We start from the raw sequence: 24653 nt of genomic DNA, 5'->3' as shown, positions 1-24653 counted from the left end.
CAAGGCCAGCAATAACATGCACCGCTGCACACCAATGCAGAGCTGCAAAGGCACAGAGTGCATAGTTTTGACGTTTCTTAAGTCATATGAGCACATTCTGAAACAAAAAAAAAACATGGGATGCCTTGAGTTCTTGCTGAGTAACCTGTTTCTAAATAAACCACATGCTTTGAAAAAAAAAAATAGTCCATTGAGATTGAGAAAGAACCAGTGGAAAGATACCCCGAGGGAACTCGGTGACTCAACATTGTAGACAAATAAATTACACCTCTGGTTCAGACTAATTCTGTGTGTGAGCTTCTAAAAAATAGGCAAACAAATGTGAAGAGTTACTTAGAGTTTAATTGGTTTAATGCATTAATCACTGCATTGCAAAACAAGGAGGCTAAGCTAGCAAATTTAATTGTGGAAGGAGAATCCAATTGAAGGTTTCATTTATCAGGGAAATATTTACCTCCATTTTCTCCACATTTCTATTACAGCAAGAGTAGTCCTTCTTCATTTGAGGCCTTTGTGTCACTCGAGAAACCAGAATGCTTATTTCACTTTTGTAGCACCGAAATGGAAAAAGAAATAGGTAGCTTAAGTGGGAATCAGCTAGAAGGATCAAGTTCACCTGGTGGGGAAAATCCACAGGGACCCAGTTGGCTGTTGTTTACTCTTCATGTTTACACGAAGGAGTGCCATGTCACCCCCAAAAGGGAAAGAGAACCCACGGGGTTGCCTCTGTGGTTGTTGGAGAAGTGGTCAGTTCCGGAAAAATGACGTTTTAGAATCAAATGTGCAGGAGAACGCAATACCTTTTGCCCATTAAGAAGGTATTCTATGGATTACGAATCTTTGCTGTATTCTGTGGAGAAACGTCGAATCTTAAAATACTTTTTTCTAGCATCCAGGAGCCTAGATTTTCATTTGCGTCTACCAGGGAGATTGAAACTAACCGTCTCCCTATGGGCGCAGAAAGAGTGAGAATGGAAAGCAAAATAATCTCAAGTCTGGGGTGTGACACCAAGGGCACGCAGACATCTCGTTCTAGCAGCTGGTGGCCTATCCTTCCTTCTTTCCTCTCTGACCCCTTTTATAATTCTCCAGGGGACCACTCCAGAATCTTAATTAAGAACATGAGCTTTTAATTAATCAATGGCTGAATAAAGAAACTGTCATATATATTCACACAACAGAATATTATTCAGTCATAAAAAAGAAGGAAATCTTGCCATTTGCAGGAGCATGGATAGACCTAGAGGGCATCGTGCTAAGTGAAGTCAACCAGACAGAAAAGGACAAATACTGTATGATCTCACTTATATATGGAATCTTAAAAAAAAAAAAAAAAAAGAAAAAGAAAAGAAAAGGAAAAGTAAAAAAAAAAGAAACCGAGCTCATAACTACAGAGAATAGACTGGTGGTTGCCAGAGGTGAGGGCCGCAGGGGTGGGGGAAAAGTGCAAAAGTGGTCAAAAGGTACAAGCTTCTACTTATAAAGTAAATCAGTGCTGGGGAGATAATGTCCAGCATTGTGACTATACATACACAGTAACACAGTACTGTAGATTTGAAAGTTTGTAAAATAGTAGATATTGAAAGTTCTCATCGCAAGAAAAAAGCACTGTCACTCTATGGTGATGAACATTAACTGGACCTTGCGGTGAGCATTTCATCCTGCATACGTGATCTGAATCACGGAGTCCTACACCTGACTAATATAACCTACTACATAAGTTACACCTCAGCAGTAAGGGTGGCTCAGGGCATGACCCCGGGGTCCTGGGATCGAGTTCCGCATCGGGCTCCCCACAGGGAGCCTGCTTCTCCCTGTGCCTGTGTCTCTGCTTCTCTCTGTGTGTCTCTCGTGAATAAATAAATAAAATCTTAAAGAAAAATAAAGTATGCAAATCTTAAGCATAGAGGTCATCTATAAAATACATAACTTTCTGGACAGAAAATCCATGAAATGGCCAGCACGATGAATGAAGAAAGCACATTGCCAAAATGCGTAGACACCAGTAAGAAGAGAAGGCCCTGAAAGCTTCCAGAGAGGAAAAAAAAATGGTCACATGCAAAGCCAAGAGAATCCAAATGTTATGGGGGCCTCTCAAAAACTGTAGTAGAAGCCAGAGGACCAGGGAGAAATGATTCTCAACTTACCGATGATCAGTCCAGAGGTGGGGTGGAGAAAGACACTTGTCAGATGTGCGTGGTGGAAAAATGTTGATGTCTCATGAGCAATTTCATGAGAGTTATTAGAAGATGTGCTCTTGAAACAAGGTGCACCAAGGAAGAGGTGGCTGACTCCAGACCAGAGAATTTGAAGCCAGACTGATGCTCCCGGCCCTGACGGAGGCAGGAGGACTGAGGGTCTGGGAGAGATGTAGCCTAGAAAAAAAAATGGGATAGTTAAGTTAGATATCTGATATGCTCGGCCACGTGGGTAACAATATTCAGAAGGTTTTCATAATTTGTTGAGGATTTTGGGAAGAATTGACAAAGAAAGCAAACAAAAAATATGATTGGCTCTAGAAATGACAGCTATCATTAGATCCAGGGGAATAAATGTAAAAATATGTGTAAGGAATGAATTAAATCACAGTTCCTGGTCATGATATTGTAAGTGCAGATGATTGATGTGACCAATAAGGGAAGGTGGGAGTGTGTGGGACAGGAGACAGAGTGCCAAGGTGATGTAATACGCAGTTTTCATGACAGGAGATCAGCAGACAATGTCTAAAATCAATAAACCAAGAAATAATGATCCAATGATATTATTTAGAATTAGGGCTGCAAATACCGGAATAGCGAAGAGTTCAAGGTACCATCTTTCATCACAAGGCTTATTCTCTTTGATTTTAATTGTGAACTTTATCACTTTGATGACTTTTAAAAGGACATGGCAAAGAGAAAGGAATTTCGGAGACGGTAGTGTTGGGAGAAATGGCTTCTGATTTGCAAGAGCAGGTGCTCGGGGACTTAGAAAAGGTAGTGCTCCGAGGGTGCAGTGAATGCCACAAACGGTGCGCTGCAAAGGGAGCCAATGGCCCAGGCTGGATGGGTGGCTCCTCGGAGCTGGATGGGTGGCTGGGGGGTGGCTGGGGCAAGGCGCTGGAGAGGGAGCCCTCCCAGCAGGCCCAGTGCGGGGGGGGGGGGGGGGATGCCTCCTCGCCCCCTCCCCTCTTTCTACTTTGCGGCCCGTGGGTCAACCCTTGTTCTCTCTAACCTTAGATTTGCTACAAGAGGGGGTTGGGCTGGTGTCTCCTAAGGTCGCTTCTGTCTCTAAGATCCAGGTCATCTGTGACTACAGGGGCCCAGAGCAAGGGAGGCGAAAGTAGAAGCCAAAACGGAGAGACAATAAAGAGGAGGAGGAGAGGCGACAGGAAGAGAGAGGAGCCAGGGGGGTGGGGAGAATGGAAAGAGAGAGGAAACCCCGACACCCTGCATTCTTGAGAGTGAAGCCTGTGCCTCGACATCCTGTATCCTTAATGGAGACTAATTAAATGATGGGAGCGCAGCAGAGCAAAGAGCCCTCAGCAAAGCATCTGGAAATAGAAGGCTCGGTATTTATTTGGAAGACAGTAATTTCATTTTCCAGGGAGAATTTTCGGTAAAAAGAGTTTACACGGGCAATTAAATTCTTACCTTTCAGCATAGCTGCCTGAGAGCTATCAAAACAAGAATGTCTCGTATTTCCCATGAGTCAGCACTCTCTGGACCCACGGTACTGGACTGGGCCCTCGCGGCACCATCGCGAAGTCCTACTACTCTCCGCACTCACCCAGCAGGTGCGCTGCGGCTCCCAGAGGTGGGCCCATGCGGCCAGCAAGAGGGCAGAAGCCCCGAGGGTCAAGCCAAGGTCTCTTTTATTCCCAAGCCATGTTCCTAACCTCTCCCCCCCCACCCCTGCAGCTCTCCTAACTTCTCCCACTTCTCCATATCCATCCCCATCCCCATCCTCTTTGTCTTTGTCTACTTCCTGGTCTTCCTTTTCATTTTCTCCATCTGAGCCTTCTCTGTCTCCTCCCCCCTCCTCTTTTATCTTCTTCATCTTTTGGAACAGGCACCGCATTCATATTGTTCAAAAATGGAACCAACAAGGAAGGTAGGCGCTGAGAAATCCTGCTCCTCCTCTGCCGCCCAGCCACCCACTCCTGCCTCCACTCCGAGGCTCTGCCGTCGTTGGTTTCTTGGGTATCCTTTCAGGGCATCCTTCCGCCAACACAAGAAGACAGAAATGATGTTCCTGTTTCCTACTTTCTTACCGCAAAGTTAGCATACCACGTTATTACATACTTTTGCATTTTTCTGTTTTCACTTATTGATGTGTCCAGGCGATATTTTTATTTTAGATCGCATGGAGCTTCCTCTTTTTTTTTTTTTTAAATTGCATGTATATTACAGGGGCAGGCTATTCTAGGGTGTGAATAAATCGTAGGTTTATTTAGCCAATTCCTCAGGAATGCACTTGGGTGGTTTCCAGGTGTTTTACTATCATAAACGATGCTGCAAGGACTGGTCTTGTCAGATGTAGTCCATACCGATCAGATACAGCGTAGCTCCAGAAGCAGGGTCGCTGGGTCAAAGGGGAAGCGTATTTGAAGTTTCCATGGCGACACCTCCAGGGAGAGTTGTACCCTTCCTGGCTTCCACTGAGGACGAACAGCATCTGCTTCCCTAGCATTTGGCCAGTGGGGTGTTTTGTCAAACTTTTGGAAGTTTTCCAATTTGACCAAGGACAAATTGTGCCCTCGTGGAGTTTTAATTTTCATGTCTGTGATTATGAGTGCTCACACATATTTAGGACCATTGGACTTTCTCCTCCTGTGAACTGCTCACGACCTTTGCCCATTTTCCTACTGGTCTTATGGCTTTACTCTTTATTTCTCGCAGCTCGTCACATCTTTCAGAGAAAAATCCTTTTCTGTGTCATGAGCTACAAATGCTTCCCCTAGTTGTCTTTTTTCTTTGTGTTGTGCTCTGATGACATTTTCTATATAGAGGTGATTGTTCTTGGTTCCAGTCACGATTATGAGCTTTTTTCCCCGTTGCTTCTGGAGTTTGAGACACAGATATGCCAATCTACTCCAAGGTTATTGGATCAATCAGAGTCCTAATCAGAGTCCCAATTAGGATAATTCCAGAAGAGTTTATGTACAAAGGAATTAGTTACAAGGGGTGTGGGCAAGATTTAGGCCTCCACCCCTCAAGGGCAGTACAAGAATCAGGGCCTAGGAGCAATAGAGGTGTCATTACCCCTGGGCTTCAGGGGGCAATGAGCAGAGGGGTTATTACAGCCCAGAGGGAGAGAGAGCTGTGTAGACCAGGCCAGCTAGAGAAGAACATTTGTGTCTGTTGGGGAAACAGTGGCCTACAAGAGGAAGCCAAGAAGTGAACACCCTACCCTTATTTCCCTCGGGCCCTCCTGTGTCCTGCCATGGCTCCCCATTGGCCAGAGGGTGCAGGATCCTACTGGAATCATCCATGCGAGCAGCCTTTCACAGCGGACAATAGGGATGGTGAGTGGATCGGAACTCTGCGGGGTGGGGGTGGGAAGTGGAGGAGACCCAGCACAGTCAGAGAATGCCTGCTCGTAATACCTCCACAGTTTTATTTTTTACCTTTAAAACTGACCCATTGGAGTTTGCCTTGATATACTTTACTAGGTGTGGCATGGTTCCAACTTTATATTTTCCCTAATGGCTATCCACTTGTCCCAACCCTGTTTGTTACAAAGTTCGCCTTTACCCACTGATTAGAGTAACCATATTTGTCACATGATGTCAAATGGAACATCTCATGTAGATTTGGGTCTATTTCTGGATTTTCTCTTCTGTTGCATTGGACCCTCGTCTATTCACGTACCATTCTGTATTAACTACCAAGGCTTTATGATGGGTTCTAAAATCTGGGGAGACCAATCCCTCCTCATTTTTCTGTTTTAGGTTTTTCCTGGGCTCTGCTCACTGGTTTGTTTTGGCTGAACCTGCTTGTCTATTTCTGAAGGAAGGAAAGTTATTAGCACATTTTGGAGGATTATGTTAAATCTATAAATTTATGGATGGATGCCGCACATCTCTAAACCACAGTAGATTTCTTCTTTGAAACAGCGATTTGTCAAGAAACCTGGCAGGTGCTACCCTACCAATGAGAAAGTTACGATATACAATAATGGGACTGATATCAGGTCCCTCCCTATGGGATGCATTGAGAACACACCACTCAGAATAATGTTCCTGCCAAAAATGTCTAACCTACAACTCATCTTGAGAACATATTATATAGAATCAAACTGGGGACATTTCCTGAAAGAGATGGTCTATACTATTCAAAAATATCAGTATTGTCAGTTACGACTCAATTAAGCTGAAAAACAATCAGTATCTTGAAGGACAAAAAGGGATAAGAACGTTGTTCTAGATAAAAAGAGACAAAGGACATGACAACTACAGGCACTATGTGGTCCTGTTTGGATCCTGGATCAAGGGAAAAATATCCGTAAAGGATGTTAATGGAAGAAGTGACAAAAATTGAATATGTGCTGCCGCTCAGGTCATAGTACATTGGTATCAATGTCAAATTATTTGAATTTGATAAATGTACTGTGGTTATGTAAGAGGATATTCTTGTTCTTACAAAATGCATGATGAAATATTTAGGGGCAAATGGTGTTTGCTACTCACTTTCAAAATACTCAGAAAAAAATGATATACATATGCACTTAGATAAGAGTAATAAGGTAAATACGGAAAAAATGTAAATAATTGATAACTGGGTGAAAATATATAAGAACTCTTGGCTTTATTCTTAAGACTCCTTGGTAAATTTAAAATTACTCAAAAGTAAAAAGTTAAAACAAAAGAAAGTTTGGGTGAGCGGATAGAGAGAAGATAATGCTGAAAGGTATGAACTCCTTCCTGCTTTTAGCCAATTTGAGCTTGATTCTGTCTTGTAACCCGTTGTCTTAAAACCCAGAGGAATATCAAATTAATCAATATTAGTCAAGCTTTCTTTCTTTCTTTCTTTCTTTTTTTTTTTTTTAAAGATTTTATTTGTTTTGAGAGAGAGAGGGAGGGAGAGCACAAGTGAGGGGGAAGGGCAGAGGGAGAGGGAGAAGCAGGTGCTCCACTGAGCAGGGAGCCCAGTGGACCAACAGACATGGGGCTGGATCCCAGAACCCTGGGATCATGACCAGATGCTTAATTAATTGAACCAGCCGGGTGCCCCTGAAATCTTATTTTCAATTCCCATAGCTAATCACAACTCTGACTGCAACACACACAGCCACACACACACATCTGCTTCCACCTGAAGCAGCTCCAACTAGTGAGTTGTTATTGGGCATTGCCATGCACTGAATGCCTCCTGCTCACAGGACCAAGAGAACGTGCAAGGGAGCCAAGCTTGCCCCTGGGATTTGAGTGCTCCCAGTGCCAATGACCAGCCAATGTATTTGATTTTGGTTCACAAAACCAGAGGGAATCTCTCTGATGTTCTTCTTTGGGCCGATCCCCACAATAATAAGAACAGTGGCCTCTGTGACTGCGCCCACCACGACTAATTTCTGGAATGCTAACTGTGTTCCAGACTTTGTGTTGTTCACTTAATCTCGCATGATCTTGTTTTCTTAGAAGAACCTGGTGGGTAGTTACTATTATTACCCCCATTTGACAGATGGGCAAAGTGAGCTAACTCCCCCCTCTAACAAGTGGTAGGAATGGGACTCAAAGCTGGCCATCTGCTTCTAGAATATGCTCCTTATATTCTCTGTGGCATCTTCACAATGCCCAATGTCAGATGCAGTCTCAGAGGTAGGAATCCACCTCCCAGCCAGCAGGCGCTGGGCTGGCCACAGTGAAATTGAGAGAAGCTGTAATAATCACTAGAAACAGATAGCTCATTGCCTTATAAAGTGTGGACCACTGCTCCAGAGGATCAGAATCCTTGTTGGCCAAGAACACGGCCTCCAGGAACCTGTGAGAAGGGTTTGAGAAGGGTTTGTATACAAATTGTGCATGCTCCAGGAAAGGATTCAGAAATAAATCCTCTGGATGAAAAGGAAGAAACAAGGCCAGTGACAAAAGGAAACAGGATTCAGGGAACAGATGCTCTTTTGCAAACAGACACAGAAGCTCTAAGGGGTGGGCACAGGAAAAAGCAGCGTGAGGGACAGTGATGCCGCACGGTGAGACACTGGATGTGGAGCAGGAAGGAGCCGACTCCCACCTGGGCGACGCTTCTCAAAGCCGTTAGCAGATGAAATCCAGCATTTACTGGCCGCTCTTCTGCTGCGCTCTGAAGGCAGTCGGGAGCGTGTGTGTGCACATGTTCCATCCCCATAACACACACACGCACACACACACAGATTGCATGGAGGCTCATCTGGGTTACCTGAGGATGCCGGGGTTAACTGGATTCTTGTAAACTATTAATCCCCAATTCTTGGCAGAGCCAGATTAAGGAGCGGCCCAGCTGGGCAGCAATTGCCCGAAGTGCCACTCCACATGGGCCACAGCAGCGGCCACTCTTGGTCTCTGCCCAAGTCCCCAGAGGCCCACTTGTTCTTGAGTGCCCAAGCCCCGGCCTCCCTGTGCTTTGCTTCTGGCCCCTGTGCCTGGACAACCCACGGGGGGACTAGAGAGGTTTGCCTGCATGTGCAGTCCCACTAATGTGTGGTGGTGGCGGCGGGGGGTGGGGGGGCGGCTTTAGCAACAGCTCTCTAGGGAAGGAGTATGAAAACCCAGGTCCCCTGCTTTGACAGAGGGCAAAGTCCAAGGAGTAATTTTCACTCTAGATCGATCTGAAGAACAGGCTGAGGCAGTGTTACAGCCCACTGTGGCCGCCTCCCATTTCCTGTTCGACTCTCCCCACCCTGAATAAATCACAAGCACACAAACCCTGGCCTCAGGCTCTGCTTTGAGGGAGTCTGGCCTCCAACAACCACTATCACCGTTGGAGAAATGTAACGAGGAAGAGAAAAATGACATTTGCCTATAGAACTTGACTCAGGGTTATTGCCCAATGTGCTTGGAAAGATTTCCCGATTATTTACTTGGGTGTGAGGGGTGAGCCCCACCCTCTCCAATGTGCTGGCTCAAGTGTTTTCTAGAGAATGCAGATCCAGTCCCTGTGGGCTTTTTGTTGGTGTGTTTTCTGGGCTCGATACATAAATTGGAGGGGGTGGGCTGAGCAGAATTGCTTGGGATGATGGTGTGGAGATTGAGCTTTGCCGGGAGGGGACAGGAAGGAAGAGGCTGGAGCGGCGCTGAGCTCCTCCTCGATGTAGATATTGAATGGTATTAAATTCCATTAAAACGTTAGTTTTCTTGGAGCACCCTCATGCCTCCAGCTGCCCTTGCTTCCTGGTGAGAAAGAGGCGAGTTTTCTCTGAGCTCTCTGAAGAGGAACTAAGAAAGACACAGGGCCAGGGCGGGGAGTGATGTGCATGGAGGCCCATCTGTGGCACTGCAGTCCTCGAAGGTCTGCTGCCCATCCCAGTGGCCTGAGGGAGTCAGCGGGACCAGTGGGGACCCTCCGTGACTGTGGGACCAGTCACAGTTGGGGGAGGGGGTCTGGTGCAGTCCTGGGCAATGACATCTCATCTGTTAGCGTAGGGACATTCTCTACAAGGTAGAGAGAGAGAGAGGAGCCAGCCCCTTCCATGTCAACAACCCATCAGACCTGTACTTTAAGTCTGAATTTGGGTGGAACTTCCGTGTTATGAGCAAATTAACAGGCTAGATGACCATCCTACCAGCTAATGGATCCAGTGACTATACCTGAGGTTTAGCCAAGCTAACGTCTGCAGCACAACACAATCAAGAAATGTATGAATCACTCACATGTTTACGTATCAACTCTCCAGATGGAGTGTTAGCTTGCTGTGGGAGCCCCGTGTCATCCAACCCGACCAGCTATGGACCAGCTCCTGTGCTGCAGGTAAACAAAAGGAACAGGCCTCCCTCTGGCTTTTGATGTGCTTCCCAAGTACCTGGGAGTTATGACTTGTGTCCTAATTGATATACGAGGGGACAGACTCCGTGGCTTGCTCAGCAGCAAAGGGGCACAACGAAAGGACTGGTGTCATGAAGGGAAGGCTCAGGCTAGATTCAGTCTCCCTGAGTGGGCGGGCGAGGTGCAGACCAGCTGAGCTCATAGAGCTGTGGTGGACAGTCAGTGGAGTGGTGCACGCTCCACGCAGAGTGTCTGGGAGAGTAGCTGGCCCAGAAAGGATGTAGAGGGTATTGTTCTTATGTACGCACACGTACACACGTGTAGTTGTTCATACTTTGTTAAATTGTGATATACGAACACTCAGTAATGGGTAATAATAAATGATTAGGTTATAGCTCATTTTTATATGATATATGTGATGCATTATTATTTCAATGGTTACATATACGATCATGCTTTATGTTAATATGCTATGTACGATATATTGCTATGTTGTTATATTAACATATCATGTGTAATAGCCTACAGTTCAGTAATTTATTATGAAGCATTATATATTAAATAACACTACCATTTAATTTTATATATTTAGTTAATGTATAAAATCGAACAGTATTGTGTACTAGGATGTTATATATGCAGAGTACGTATACACAGTGCATATTATTGTGGGCAAGGGTCTCATGCTGGGAATGTTCCAGCCTGAGGAGAGAAGAGGCGTCAGTCTGCTAGGTGTAGCCTGTTCCAGGACACAGAGTGGGAGGGAAGGATGGAAGGGGATTTTAGGATTCCTTTGTCATGGCTCCGCGGGGATCTGAGCTGCACTCAGTAAAGACCAGGGGACGCTCACTCCCTCACAAGCATGCCCTGGGCGCTTCGTGCAGGCCAGGCACTGTGCTAGCTACGGGAGAAGCAGCCACAAATGACATAGGTGGGGCCTCTCCCTGGTGGAGGCCATCAGTGCACAGAGGGAGTCCAAGGAGACCTGGGAGGGGGTCACCCTGAGAAAGAGAAGAGAAGCCCAGGGTGCCCCCACGTGGAGTGAGGAGGGGCTGAGGCCCGACAGCTATGGGGAGGGGTCTCAAAGAGGCCTGGGCTCCGGCACAAGGAGTTAGGTAGGTGAATGGTGAAGAGAAGGGCTGGCTGGTGCACAAAGAAAGTCTCATACCCAAAGCCAGCTCCTCTGAGGTGCGTAGGGGGGGCCCCTGGGTGGGTGATGCCAAGCGGTAGCTCAGGGAGTCAGGGCCCTGTGCTGTGGGCCGGAGAGGCAGCCTTGTACCGGAGCTGGGGCCTGGAGGCTGAGGAAGACCTGGAGGGCTCACCGAAGCCAGAACAGGGGCTCAGTGCTGAGGGGTCCTGCGCACCTGGCGCCGGGGTGCAAGAGAAGGAGGCATCAAGGGAGACTGGAAGGTTCTGGGCTTAGTGACCTGAACAAAATCCATCGTTCTTGAAGATGGGGGATGCATCTTGGGAAAAGGCTGAGCTTGTTTTAATATTTCCAGCATCAGCTTTGGAAGAGTTGGCTGAGCTTGTGTTTTTGGCTTGTTTCAGGATTCATACGTTCAAATAGACTGACGAAACAAAAACACGGTTTTTGAATTAGTCACGGATACCCTCTAACTGAACAAACCACTGGCTTGCTTGCTAATTGCTTGTAGTCGCCAGGATCATACATATGGACGATGTGGGAGTTCCCGCTCATCACACGCACGCACACAGCCCGTGAATGCGTTACAAAGGTCTAGTGATCTGACTTCTGAGAATCATGTGGAAGGATTAGAATAAAGACTAGAGGTTTAAAAAAAAAAAAGGCTAGAGGACACGGGTGCCCCTTCTGACTCCATGTGATGAACGTCTCAGCAGTTAGGGCGACGCGTGTGGACGAGCTCATCTGCAGGGAGAGGGGCACCCTCCTGCCGTGGTTCGAAGAACCCTGATCGAGGACACAGTCTGACATGTGCACGAACGGGCAGATGGCCACAAAGGTGGCTCTCAACCCCGAGTCTACGGTCCTGGGCCCTTGCAGCCTTATAGAAGGGACCTTGGGGTCTTCTCTTACTCCCCCAGGTGACTACTTCCTGTCCACAGTTGCGTCAAAGCAGGGGCCCCTATGCACAGTCTCCTTTGGGAGACCCTGGGCACACGGGCCTGGAGTCCCTGCTGGTCCCTCCTTTCTCCCCCTGGTCTGTGAGCCGGTGCTCCCCAAAGCCCTGCCCTGAGCTCCAGGAACCTGCGGCTTCCACAGTCACAGCCCAGCGGCCAGACTCAGCCTCTTGCCCTCACATCGGCTCCTTGCCCCATCACACAGCCACCCCCCTCCTCTCCTATCTCCCCACCTCGTCACCCTTCACTCCTGCCCCCCGCCCTCACGTCACTGACAAGGGAGCAGAGCCGATGGGAGCCAAGCACTGTCTCTGCAGAGATGGCCACAAGGCTAGGAGGAGGACTCTTCCCAGGAGACCATGCTGCTCGGTGGCCTAAAGATGCAGAAGGCCAGACTGCTCGTGGCCTCCCCCAGGGTACCCGGGTAAGGCCATCCTGTCTGTCCCCTGCCCCTGAACTGGCACAGAGAGGCAGGTGGGAGCCTCGGCCCGTCATCCCCGGAGGCCGCGGGCTGCAGCGTGGTGGCCGGCCCGCTGTCCCCAAACAGGGCTCTCTGTGGGCATCACCGTCGGCCAGCTGTGCCAGACCGCAGGGCTTGCCCAGGAAGGTGCGTGGCCGCGTTCACATTCGGATGGTGGTGCACAAAGCGCTCACACCTTGAGGAGGCGGGAAAATGGCCCTGCACTGACACGTGGGACCCTGTGCCCTGGCTGACCTTGGAGACGCGGCCCACCGGGCATCCCTCTGTCTCCTCCTCTGTCTCCTCCTCCGTGGCTAGAGGTCGTCGAAAGCGGTCATCTCCCAGGCTCAGCCAGCTGGAAACCTCCATCGCCTGACAGCTGGCATTCTAGGAAGGAATTTAAATGAGCGTTTACTGTTCTGCACCCCCGTAGTGCTTCTTAGGTCACAAAATTACGAAGTCAAAGCAAAGCTGGACACAGAATATGCCCTTCTGGGTGGCAGCTATTTCTAGTGTGTTCTTGGGCTCCAGAGCTTGCCCTCGGTCAGCAGGGTTTGTGCTTCCTCCTTTTCAGCAGCTGCTTCTTGATGCTGGCCAGGGACAGCGCTGCTCCCGCACCCACGCCTGTGTTAATGCCTCTCTGGGACCCCGGGGTGGCAGGGCACAGGAGACCGACGACATGACATTTGGGGGCAAGGAAAAAGGAAACTGATGGGAGCAGAGATAAGCCAGAGTCCGAGATTCGACCAAAGGGCATTTCCGGCCAGAGGGAGCCTTGGCCTGTCCCGGGCCCCCGGATGAGTTAGCACCGGCCGGGCAAGCACAGCCTGTCAGGCCCCGAATCTGTGATGGAGCAGGATATTGATGGTGCTGGGGTGCAAGTGAGAGAGAGCGAGGGAGGGAGGGAGGGAGAGAGGGATAAAGAAGCAAGAGGCATTCAGCCCCGGTTTTCCTTCCAAAAGCCGTTCGTGACCGCGAATGCCAGTGCCACGCGTGCAGGCGTGTCTGTACTAAGCCCCGAGCAGCCTCAGGTGCCGCCACATAAGTGGGAGGTGGGCTGGCGTGGAGGGGAGGGCGGACCCTGGAGGCCCAGGCCTGCTGCCACCTGCCCATCGGTCTGCACAGCTGGCCACCTCTGGCCGCAGCAGCAGCGGCTGCTCATCCCAGGCCCGGGCCCGGTTCTGCAGCGGTAGCAGTGCCTCGGGGAAGGTGCTGAGCCCAAGGAGCTCCCGGCTCACCCTTGCCTCTTTCCCGGCAGATTCTCTTTTTTTTTTTTTTTTTCCGGCAGATTCTCTTGTCGTGGACGGGGTGGCCACATTGCCAGAGAATAGGAGCCTGGAGCAGGGGACACAAAATACATTCCAGACAGAAAGAAGGGATTCACGTTTCCCTTCCTGTACGGGGTCAGCCCATCTAGGACAACAGGGCCATCTTCCCCCGCTCCTGCACCCCCCCACGGCTGTGTCTGGGATCAACCTCCCAGAACTAGGGTGTTGGGGAGAAAAGAGAAATGAAAATGTAGTCTTTGAAGACCGGGCACCATGCACTTGTACAGGTGCAAGATTCCAGGGGGCACGTCGGTCTTGGTTTGGTTGGACGACATCTGGTGCAACACTCTGCATAGTTAACAGCACGGCAATCCAATGCAGCGAGCACTTACTAACTAGCAACTGTGTACCAGGCACGCTGCTGGCTGCGGTGGCTCAAATATGACTCAGACTCCGACTTAGACGCTTTCTCGTGGTCTTGGAGGTTGTCAGGGAGGAAGGTCGTGATAGAAGTGCTTACTGCAGCAACCTCGTGAGTGGTCACTAGAATGTTGGAAAGAATGGATGAAGACGGGGCGGTCTGCATGTGCAGTGGAATATTCCTCAGCCATCAGAAAGGACGGCTACTTTTTATTTACATCAATGGGGATGGAACCAGAGGGTCTTATGCTGAGTGAAATAAGTCAATCGGAGAAAGACAATGATATGGTTTCACTCATATGTGGAATATGAGAAATAGTGCAGAGGATCCTAAGGGGTGGAGGGGAGCTGAGTGGGAAAAAATCAGAGAGGGAGACAAACCACAAGAGACTCCTGACTCTGGGGAACACACTGAGGGTCGCCGGAAGGAAGGAGGGTGAGAGGATGGGGTAACGGGGTGATGGGCATTAAGGAGGGCACGTGATGGGGTGAGCACTGGGTGCTACATGCAGCTGATGGATTATTGAAAAGTACACCTGAGACTAATGAAAGGGAAAAGAACAAAAATCATTGCATTTAAATTTTACTTATTTTATAAAAGAACAAAAATAAACTGAAGTGCTTGAACCCTAAGTAAGTGTTTCTTGAGTACATATTCTCTAAATAGAAGAGTTTATGGGAAAACTCACAGTTTGGGGTTTTAGAGCTGTCCACACACACACACACACACACACACACACACGCGTGCGCACCGGAACCCTATGTCTGGATTTCAGGACATCCCTGGTCGTCTCTTCCCGAATGAAGATGAGGATGTTGGCATTCTCCTAGTGCTTCCATTTCTCTTCCTCTTCCTCTTCATTCTGTCCAGTTATATTGTTATTTCTAGTTGAATGGAGTTCCCTAAAAAGAGAGGCCCTTGTCCTAGCCCCCCGGTGGATGTGACTCTATTTGGAATTGGGGTCTTTGCAGATGGAGTGAAGTTAATGAGGTCACGGTGGGTTACGCTGGGCCCTAACGCAGGGAGCGGTGTCCTTGTAAGGTGCGGGAAGTTTCGGCACCGACACGCAGAGGAGAGAGGGCCGTGGACAGAGGCAGATGTTGGAGTCGTATAACCGTCGACGGTGGAAGGCCCAGTGTTGCTGGCAACCCCCGGGGCCTGGAAAGGATTCTTCCTTTGAGCCTCCAGAAGGAATCAACCCGGTCACCACCCTGATTTGTACCTCCAGCCTCCAGAACTGTGGGAGAACAGGTTCGTGCTGCGTAAGCCCCCCCGGTCGGTGATGCCTTGTTAGGGCAGCCCCAGCAACCAGAGAGCTATTTTTACATCGTCCCAGTTTGCATTGTCTGTCTGTCCGTCACGTCCTGGTTGGGAACCACAGCTCTCGTTGGTGTGTGATGTGTGTTGGACCCTTCCACGGAGTCACTGTTCACCTGCCGTTTCCTGAGGCGTGCGGTCTCCCTTTCCTCTTGCCTGGTTGTTTTATCTTCCCGTCGTGGGAGTCTTGGTGACTTCCCCCCACCCCCCCTCCACCCCCCACCCCCTGTCCTTCACCCTGTTCTTTGTGCTATGTGTCTGCTTGGCTGCCCAGCCATTCTCTCATCGGCCGCGTGCCCCGGCAGCTCTCCACAGACCTTCTGTTTGCTCTGAACTAAAGAGGATAACTTGACATTTCTCCTTCCTTCTCTGAGACCAAGTTGTTTCTCTCTATGAGCAATTTGAGGCCTGAGGACTTTCCTGTCTGTTGCCTCAGAGAATTGCAGGTGTGGAGGGAAGGTCCATTCAATGGACGTGAGCTGGTATACGTGTTGGACTACCTAGACTTTCTTTCATGAGAGGAAGTTGCGTTCACCACGTGGCGACAGGCTCTACTGCACATGGTTAGGGCATACCCGCTCTATTGGAACTGTGCTGAGGGTTTCAGGTTATTGCCCTAAAGCAATGTGCGCTCCCCAGCGCTTTAGGTCAGGCCCTACTTCACCCACTTCCCTGTTTTGCCCATTTTCATCCACAACTGACTCCTCTACTCCTCTGTCAGAAGAGGACAGAGACAGCTCTTCTTCTAACCTGGCTCTCAGGATTTGGGGGACCCACAATTGTGGCTCTGGGAGCCGTGTGGCGCCTGCTTGACCACCTGGCTCTGCTGGGTCTCTGCTCTGTGATCCATGCTACATTCTTCCTTGCCTTGGCTTCCAATTTTTGAGATGTGTGTTTTTTTGTTTTTTTTTTTTTTTGAGTTATACTCATTTTCTCCTTGGTTGCTATTTGGAATATTCCTTTTTTTTTTTTTTTTTTTTTGCCAGTTTAATTTTTTTCCCTTGCTTGTGTTGAGAATTGGGAAAATTGGGAAGAGAGGGGGTCCTGGGTGGCTCAATCACCTAAGCATCTGCCTTTGGCTCAGGTCATGATCCCAGGGTCCTGAGATTGAGCCCTGACTCAGGGTCCCTGCTCATGGGGGAGTCTGCTTGGCCCTCTCCCTTGGTCCCCGTTCCTGTGCTCTCTCTCATGCTCATTCTCTCTCTCAAATAAATGGATAAAATCTTTTTAAAAAGAGAGAGAGAATTGGGAAGAGAAATTCTGTAAAGCCATCTTAACTCAGAATTTCACTGCTAAAAGTTATGAACTTATGTTGAAGCTGTTTAACATCGTAGCAGCTGATGTTGACTAGGTCAGTGGGTGACACTACTGTCAATCCAACTTCTAATTTCATCACCCTCCCCGCCTTTTTTTTAAAGCTTCTATTTATTTATTTGAGAAAGAAAAAAGAGAGAGTACAAGTGATGGGAAGGGGCAGAGCTCTGGAGAAGCTGACGCTCAGCTGAGCATGGAGACTGACACAGGGCTCGAACCCAGGACCCCAGGATGATGACCTGAGCCAAAGGCAGATGCCTAACCAACTGAGCCACCCAGGTGCCCCTCATTTCATCATCCTCAGCCTAGGGAATTTCTTTTCCCAATTCTCTCTCTCTTTTTAAAAAGCTTTTATCCATTTATTAAGACATCCTCATCTTAGAAAAAAGAACCACAAAGGATGAGTTTTGCTTGAGAGGCAGTGTATTAGTCAGGGTTCTCCAGAGACACAGAACCAACAGGATCAATTTACATCTGTATGTGTATCTAATTAGAGATTTATTATGAAGAATCGGTTCATGTGATTATGGGGGCTGAGAAGTTTCACAGTCCATGTGCAAGAGCAGAGACCCAGGAGAGTTGAGAGTGCAACTCCAGTGTGAGTCCAGAGGCCTGACAATGAGAGAAACCAATGGTGTCAGTTCTGGTCCAAGTCCCAAGACAGGAGAAGATCAAGCTTAAGAGTCAGACAGGGAGAGATGGAGAGCTCCCTGTTCCTCCACCTTTTTGTTCTATTTGGGACAACAGTTGATCTATTTGTTCTATCTAATCCAGCAGATGGATGAGGCCCACCCACACTGGGGAGGGCAATCTGCTTCCATGAGGCTATGGATTCAGATGCTAATGTCTTCTGGAAAAACCTTCACAGGGACAGCCCAGGCAACACTTAACCAGAGTCTGGCCGTCTTGTGACCCAGTCACGTGGACACATAAAATGAACTATCACAGGCAATATTCAGCATGATAGCTAAGAATTCGAACCCTGGAATCAGAAAGACACAGGATTTGACTTCACCTTTCCGCACCATAGATCCCCCATCTGTAAGACGGGAATGAAAAGAGTGCTTGTGATCAAGGGTAGTTGTGAGGATGGAAGGTGATAAGGCATGAAAGCCATGAGCTTTATGATTGGCTTTATGAAGAACACTTGGGCTGGAACGTATTGTAAAGTCCATCTGATCCTTTCTTGTATATTATATAGGAATGATGAAACTGGACCCCAGACAAACTCAGTCTATCTCTGAGGAGAGCGTAAGGTAATGGAATTTGTGCATAGTGTCCAGAATGGAAATAAGAGATATAAAGCGAGATTATAGATCATACCGTACCAGGCAGTGTATTTGTTTAGCTGCATTGATGAGTCCAGCTGTCAGGGCTGCAGGGGCTGCCGTGGGCAGTGTCTGGAACAGGATCTAAAATCAATCAGGTATTTGGGCCCTTACTGTCAGATTACTGGTGTAAACTCCTGGATTTATCCCAATGGGGCGGTCTTCATATTCCTCCATTTCTCCATTAGCTTTATCTTTTTGCTTTTTACCAAATATGCCCTTTTGGGGAGGAATTTTAGAAAAGCAATTAGGTGAGTGCTATGGGAGCCCAGCCATCATCAATAATGGTGTCAATACTCAGCATGATTTATTTATCACAACAAAACTTCTGAGCACAAGGCCCTCACCAGGCATTCCTTCCTTATCCTTATGCGACCTGGGGATGCAAAAGAAAGGGGTTTTTCCTCTTCTTTGGGTCTTTCCTGGGAAATGGAGGCACACAAGGGTCCAGGGTTGGTCTGGGGCACTTGCTTATCAAGAGACACTCAACAACTGAACAACTCAACCTGAAGATCACCTCCTGAGACAGGAAGTCTCAAGCCCATCGTGTCTCCTTGCAGACCACACCACCTCTCAGGTGGTCTCATCACCCCCCCACCCCCCCCATCCACAGCTAGGGAGTGGGACTCCTCAGGCAGAAAATAAGGCTCATTGACATGGTTTGGCCATGGATTTTACATGTGGTTCCAGTCACCAGGATAGCAGGTACTTTCATTTCAGTACGGTGGTTTCCAAGGAAACAACTTTATGACTTAAGACTCAAGTCTTCTTGGTGTCTTCCCAGCCATGCCTTCCACTCGGCTTTAGAGGCATAGGTGGCTGCAGAGGTGTTCCTGTGTGCCCTAGGGTATCACTTAGCTTGCTATCTGTCCCAGGCCTGGTCATTCTATCCTGAGCATACTAGGTGCTCAACACATATTTGTTGAACTGACTTACATCAATGAATCTATTCATATTCAAGGAATAATGGTTTGGTAACACTGAGGATATTCCAAATAGATTTCAGAGGCAATACCAAAAGGACACCTTGCAGGGGGGCGGGGTGTCAGGGAAATTAAATAAAGGAACATCGGCTACTGTAAAGGCTTAACGCAACAATGGTTTATTTTGCCACTACATGCTAGTCCAGGGTAGGTTTGGGGCACCTCTCCCCCAGGGTCTGGGCTCTTCTGTCCCTGTCCTACCTGCAGGTAATTCCTACAGAGAATCCAGCTTCTGAGCCAAATACGGATGATGAAAGCTCTAACTTCAATCGAAACTGTCCTCTGTCTCTACAAAATGCTAGACTTACAACCCAAATACTGATTTTATTTATTTTTAAAGATTTTATTTATTTATTCATGAGAGACAGAGAGGCAGAGACATAGACAGAAAGAGAAGCAGGTTCCCTGCAGGGAGCCCGATGCGGGACTTGCTCCTAGGACCCTGGGGTCATGCCCTCAGCTGAAAGCAGATGCTCAACCACTGAGCCACCCAGCTGTCCCACAAATACTGATTTAAAAAAAAACAACAACAACTGTATTTATGCTAGTGGCCAGGAAAGCCTAATTAGAAAGTGTCATTACATTCCCAATTAGTTTTATCAAGTTATTTTGTTCTTTAAAAAAATGTATTAAATAGGTAATGGTGCAATACAATGAGCAGAATGCAAAAGAAGTAGAATGCGTTGCCCACACAAGTTAAGAATCTATCTTGGGGGGATAAACGGATAGTTTGGAAGGAAGTAAAAAGTGAGAGTGTCCTGTCTAATGGGTATCTGAAGCTGGAGACCATGTACATGCCATTGGTTTTGTTGGAAGTGGGCACATGGAGGCATGAAATGGTGCTGTACCAAGCAGTTTGCTGACTCAGAGAGCAGATTTAAAATCATCTCCTTAACAATGTATTTGATTGACATTTTTTTTTTTTTGGTAATGTGATAATAAGTGGTCACAGAAGAAGGTGCAGGCTTAAGAAATTAACATTTATGAGATGTGAAAGACACAGTTACTAGGGTAACGTTTTTGTGGGTGGGGCCAGACAGGCAGGTGGTGGTGTGTTAAGTGGGTCCCACTGTGTTTATTTGGATATTTTTGGGTTTTTTTTTTTTTTGGCTTGGCCAAAAATTCATTTTTCTGTGTACTGTGTTTTGCAGAAATCATGTGCTGATGGTTCTTAATAATAAAAAAAAGGAAAAAGAAAATATGTACATTTGTATAATGGCCAGAACTTCATTGTATATGACAGTATTAGCACTGCTTCAGCTAAAGGTATAATTTTTGTGTAAACTAGAAGCAGGACAACAGCCACAGAGGAAAAGAGATAGTTTCAGCCGCACGTTTACTTTTTTTGTCTGCCTCCTTGTTGGTAACGCTAAGAGATGGTGTGGTTTACATGGTTTTGGAGGAAAACATTACTGTTTACTTTAATCTTAATATGCAAACTATCAGATTGAAAAGAAAAAGTGAGCATCTCAGTAGGGGTGAGTCAGGGTCTTTTAGGAACATCTTGGAGAGACCCTACCTGGATCCTTGTATGACTGGGAAAGGACAAGTAGGTGAGAACTGACCGGGCAGTAGAACTTTCCAGCAGAGTGGGTTGGGGGAGGAGGCAGGAACGGAGCTCTGATAGGGGAATAGCACGGGGGGAAGACCCGAGGCAGAGAGAGTGTGGTGCTTTCAGAGGCTGGAACAATTTCCTGTCACCGGAACATCTGGGCAGAGGAGGCAAGCGTGGCCCAAGAGCTGAGCAGGTGTCACGGCTGAAGTCCTGCCGGCTGCGCGCTGGTCAGGCCCTTGGACATGTGTCTCCCCTTGGCTGTGTCTGGCCTTTCCTTTGCAGCCCAGCGATGCCGTCTCGGGTCCCGCCCGAGCTCTTGAGCACCTGGCAGGCACGAGGCTCAATGACCCCAGGTGAGGGGCTAGCAGAGAGCTGCAGGTGCTCCCACATCAGAGACGAGCCTCTGGGCGGGGAGGGGCATTTGCCACGTGTGTAACCCATAAAGGATCAGGGCCAGAGACCATGGAGAAGTGCTCCGAATCGGGAAGAGATAACCCAACAGAAAAACTAGGCCACGCCGCGCAGACTGCGCGTTTCACGGAAATGGAAGCGCGAGTGGCCGGTGACGAAATGAGGAGATGCCATCAGACCAGTAAGCGGGAGAACGTGCGTGATCTCGGGACGTAGGCCCTTGCGTATCGGGTCAGGCGGGCCGAGGGGGTGTTTAGGGCAAAGAGTGCCTGGTTTTCATCAAGTGAGAGACCGCTGCCTTCCTTTATGGCTAAGGAGGCAAAGGCTGCGTTTTTGGTTAATCCAAGCATTTCATTTAGTTTAATTTTGGTTTCTGCAGAATAGTGAATGCAGCTGCCAGAGTCACCGGGAGTGGCAGCCTGAAGCTATCGTTGGAAGAGGGTCCTGACAAAGTTTTCCAGCTCGGCCCCCGCAGCCCTGCTCCTGTACCCATGTTCCAGGCAGAGACTAAGCCCGTGGACTATGCTGCAATGTTCTGAACCCCTACAGTGCTGCATATGCCTCCCGCGCTGGTTGGACAGACGCCTTCTACTGCATCCCCTGCCTCTGGGAAACTCCTACTCAGCCCTCAAAACCCACCTGAAAATTCCCTCTATGACACATTCTTTTCCTGATTTGCATTACTGCGGCCCCCCTTCTGGACTTCTGCCCTTAAAACAGAAAGAAAACTCTCTTCTACTCTAGCGCTTATAGTGCTATATAGTGCATGGGCTCCTCGTGTAGGGACGCTCATGTATCACTCGTCTTCTGCTTCCAGGTGTGAGACTCTCAGGATGGGAATTGCATCTCTTCACTTTTGCGTCGGGACGGTGCCTGGCCTTTGGGGGGTAAATGAGCGACTATCCTTCTACGTGAAAGTGAACATCCGCAAGGTCTCTGAATATTTTTAGGCTGATCATTTCATCTGTGAGGCAGTCTTGGTAAATGGGAACTCGGCCAACAGTAAGACCAACAAACAAAAGGCATCCTTCCAGGGACTGGTGGGTACTTCGACATTAATTCTCTCTCCCCACCCAGAATCGAGCATAACTGCTTTTGGCACCAGTGCATGATGCCCCCTGCTTCAGACTTGGGGCAACTGGTCTTCATGAGCTGCAGTAACAGTGGAATTGCACCAAAGTATTTGTCCTTTTTGTGCCTAGAGGTCACACAGGGACTCCTTCCTCTTTGCATCCACGGGGTCCTTGCCGCCTGCAAAGACCTCACCCCACCCTGGGCAGGTATGCAGGAAGGGGACGCAAATGCCATGCTTTGCCTGTGACATTTACTCAGCTCGTGGCAGCCTATTTCAACAATCCTAGCCCAGGCCGTCACTGTCCTGCTGGAAAGGGCTCGGTCACGTTATTAAGCAAAACTTCCAGAGAGCAGACTTCTTTCTTTCTTTTTTTTTTTTCAATTTTATTTTATTAAAATTTTTTTTAAAGATTTTATTTATTTATTCATGAGAAGACACAGAGAGACAGAGAGAGAGGCAGAGACACAGGCAGAGGGAGAAGCAGGCTCCATGCAGGGAGCCCGATGTGGGACTTGATCCCGGGACCCCAGGATCATGCCCTGGGCTGGAGGCAGATGCTCATCTGCTGAGCCTCCCAGGGATCCCATGACTTTTCTTCTGTAGAGGGGAATCTGGATATGCTCCCAGGGCTTTGACTGGGAACAGGGCTTCCCTAGTGTTCCGTGGGTGGGGACAGCCATGAATCTAGAAGCACAGTGCACCTGCAGCATCTGATGCAGAGACTTGCTCAGCTCCTCCCGAGTGGCCAGGGGCCACGGCAACCGTCTGCCAACCTGCCCTCAGCGGTGAGTTCACCCCAGGCTCCTGCTCCCAAGGCCTCCAGGGATCCCCAGGGAAAGGACTGTGCGTTTATTCACCCGGCCTGGTGATTCAGCCCTGCTGACGGTGGAGATGGTCAAGTTTGCTTTAAGGGTGGATTAAACCTCTTAGGACCCCCAGAGGGCAGTTAGATTCCCAGACAAGGGGATTCTCAGAAATGTCCTTGTAGAGCCTGAAAGAGTTCATTAACTCCACTTAGTGAGGTATTTACTGCTAAGGATCTCAGGCCAGGTGATAGTTGATAAGATTATCTGGATAATAAAGATCAAAGAAATCCTTGCTCCGGGAGTGAATTAGCTGGACAATGCTTCAATACCCCACCATGGAGCCCTGGCTAATAAACACGTTTTTCTGATTTGGGAGTCAGACCTGTTTATACTGAAATCGACACTGGGGGCAGCAAACCTTTTTCATAAAAGGCTAGGTGGTAAATATTTTAGGGTTTAGTAGATTTTTGTTGAGAATCTACTATGTGCTGAGCGCTGGGGAAGGTGCCAGCCAACGGTTAATAAAAGGCACAGTCCCTCTCTTCATAAAGCTTATAATCAGGTCTAGTGGAGGTTACAGAAAAATGAACAGGCCTTGACACTGCTGCATGAAGAGCCCTGGGTGGGGTCATTTAAGTTTCGAGAGCAGAGAAGGACTCTCCCTGCTAGACTTGAGAGGTCCTGGAGGCGGTGGCCCCAGAGCTGTCGCTGGAAGGAAGACTACGAATTGGCCAGGCTGTCCAGGGGGATCCGGATCTGGGAAAGGACAAAAGGGATCGTCCTGATGAAGGGGAAACACTGAACCTGAGAAACAGAAGGAAAGGTGCCGAGTCCCGAAGCATCGAATTCTGGGGCAAGCCGTGAGCGGTTAGCCGGAGGGATCCGGGAGGCCTAACCACGCAGGATCCAGGGAGCCGTGGAACCAAACCAAACCAACCAACATTCGATTGAGTAAACCTGAAGATCTAATGGGCTTTATGAAGCGATTCATGAACCAGGCAACACCTCATCCTCCTCTAGCAGATATTAGGGAGCTCTGAGGAGTGGTACAAAAAGAAAGGTTTTGTAGGAAGGTGGATGGGGCCAGAAGGTCGTTAGCAAAAAAAAAAAAAAAAAAGGGACAGAGAGAATTGTTTCAGGCAAGGTCACCTTCCCTTGGGGAGATGGCAGGGGTCTTCCTAGGTGGGGGCCTTCCTCTGGGCGGTGGAGAGGGCCCTGGCGAGATTCTATCATTGGTGAAGATTCCTGACGGACTGGTGGGGAACCACGTTGCTCAGGGTGGTTGAAGCGGTCGTGAGATAAAAGCAATACCATTTTGAGCCGGTGGTGTCCTTTTCGTTTTTAAATTCCAGTAGAGTCAACACACAGTGTTCTCTCAGGGTCAGGCGTACTAGATAGTGATTCGGTTGTCCTCTGCATTTCGCCGTGCTCATCAAAATGAGCGTCCCCTAATTCCCACCACCTATTTCACGCACGCCCCCCACCCCCGCCACCTTCCTTCTGTCAACCACCAGTTCTCTATAGTTAAGAGTCTGCTTTTTTGTGATTCTCTTTTCAACAGGATGATGGAGAAAAGATTGCACGTAAAGAGAAAGGCATCTACCTCTGGGCTGCAGTCCTACCTCCGTGCTGCAGGGAAGGACCGGGAGGATGTGGTTAGGGACTTTTTTT

At 48.4% G+C, this 24653-nt stretch overlaps 1 long non-coding RNA gene across 2 annotated transcripts in view; it reads left to right on the top strand.

Annotated features, from left to right (window-relative positions):
- LOC144306662 (uncharacterized) overlaps window positions 1-24653 on the top strand; it is a 102869-nt gene that overhangs the window by 42932 nt on the left and 35284 nt on the right. For both annotated transcript variants that reach the window (XR_013373757.1, XR_013373758.1), the window contains exons 2-3: window positions 9853-9926; window positions 15235-15444. This is a non-coding gene — a long non-coding RNA (uncharacterized LOC144306662). The remainder of the gene's footprint in view (window positions 1-9852; window positions 9927-15234; window positions 15445-24653) is intronic.

This window comes from Canis aureus, chromosome 37 (assembly GCF_053574225.1).
Source record: "Canis aureus isolate CA01 chromosome 37, VMU_Caureus_v.1.0, whole genome shotgun sequence".
In the NCBI taxonomy this organism is placed as follows: Eukaryota; Metazoa; Chordata; class Mammalia; order Carnivora; family Canidae; genus Canis; species Canis aureus.
This window is presented reverse-complemented; position numbering and strand designations above follow the sequence as displayed.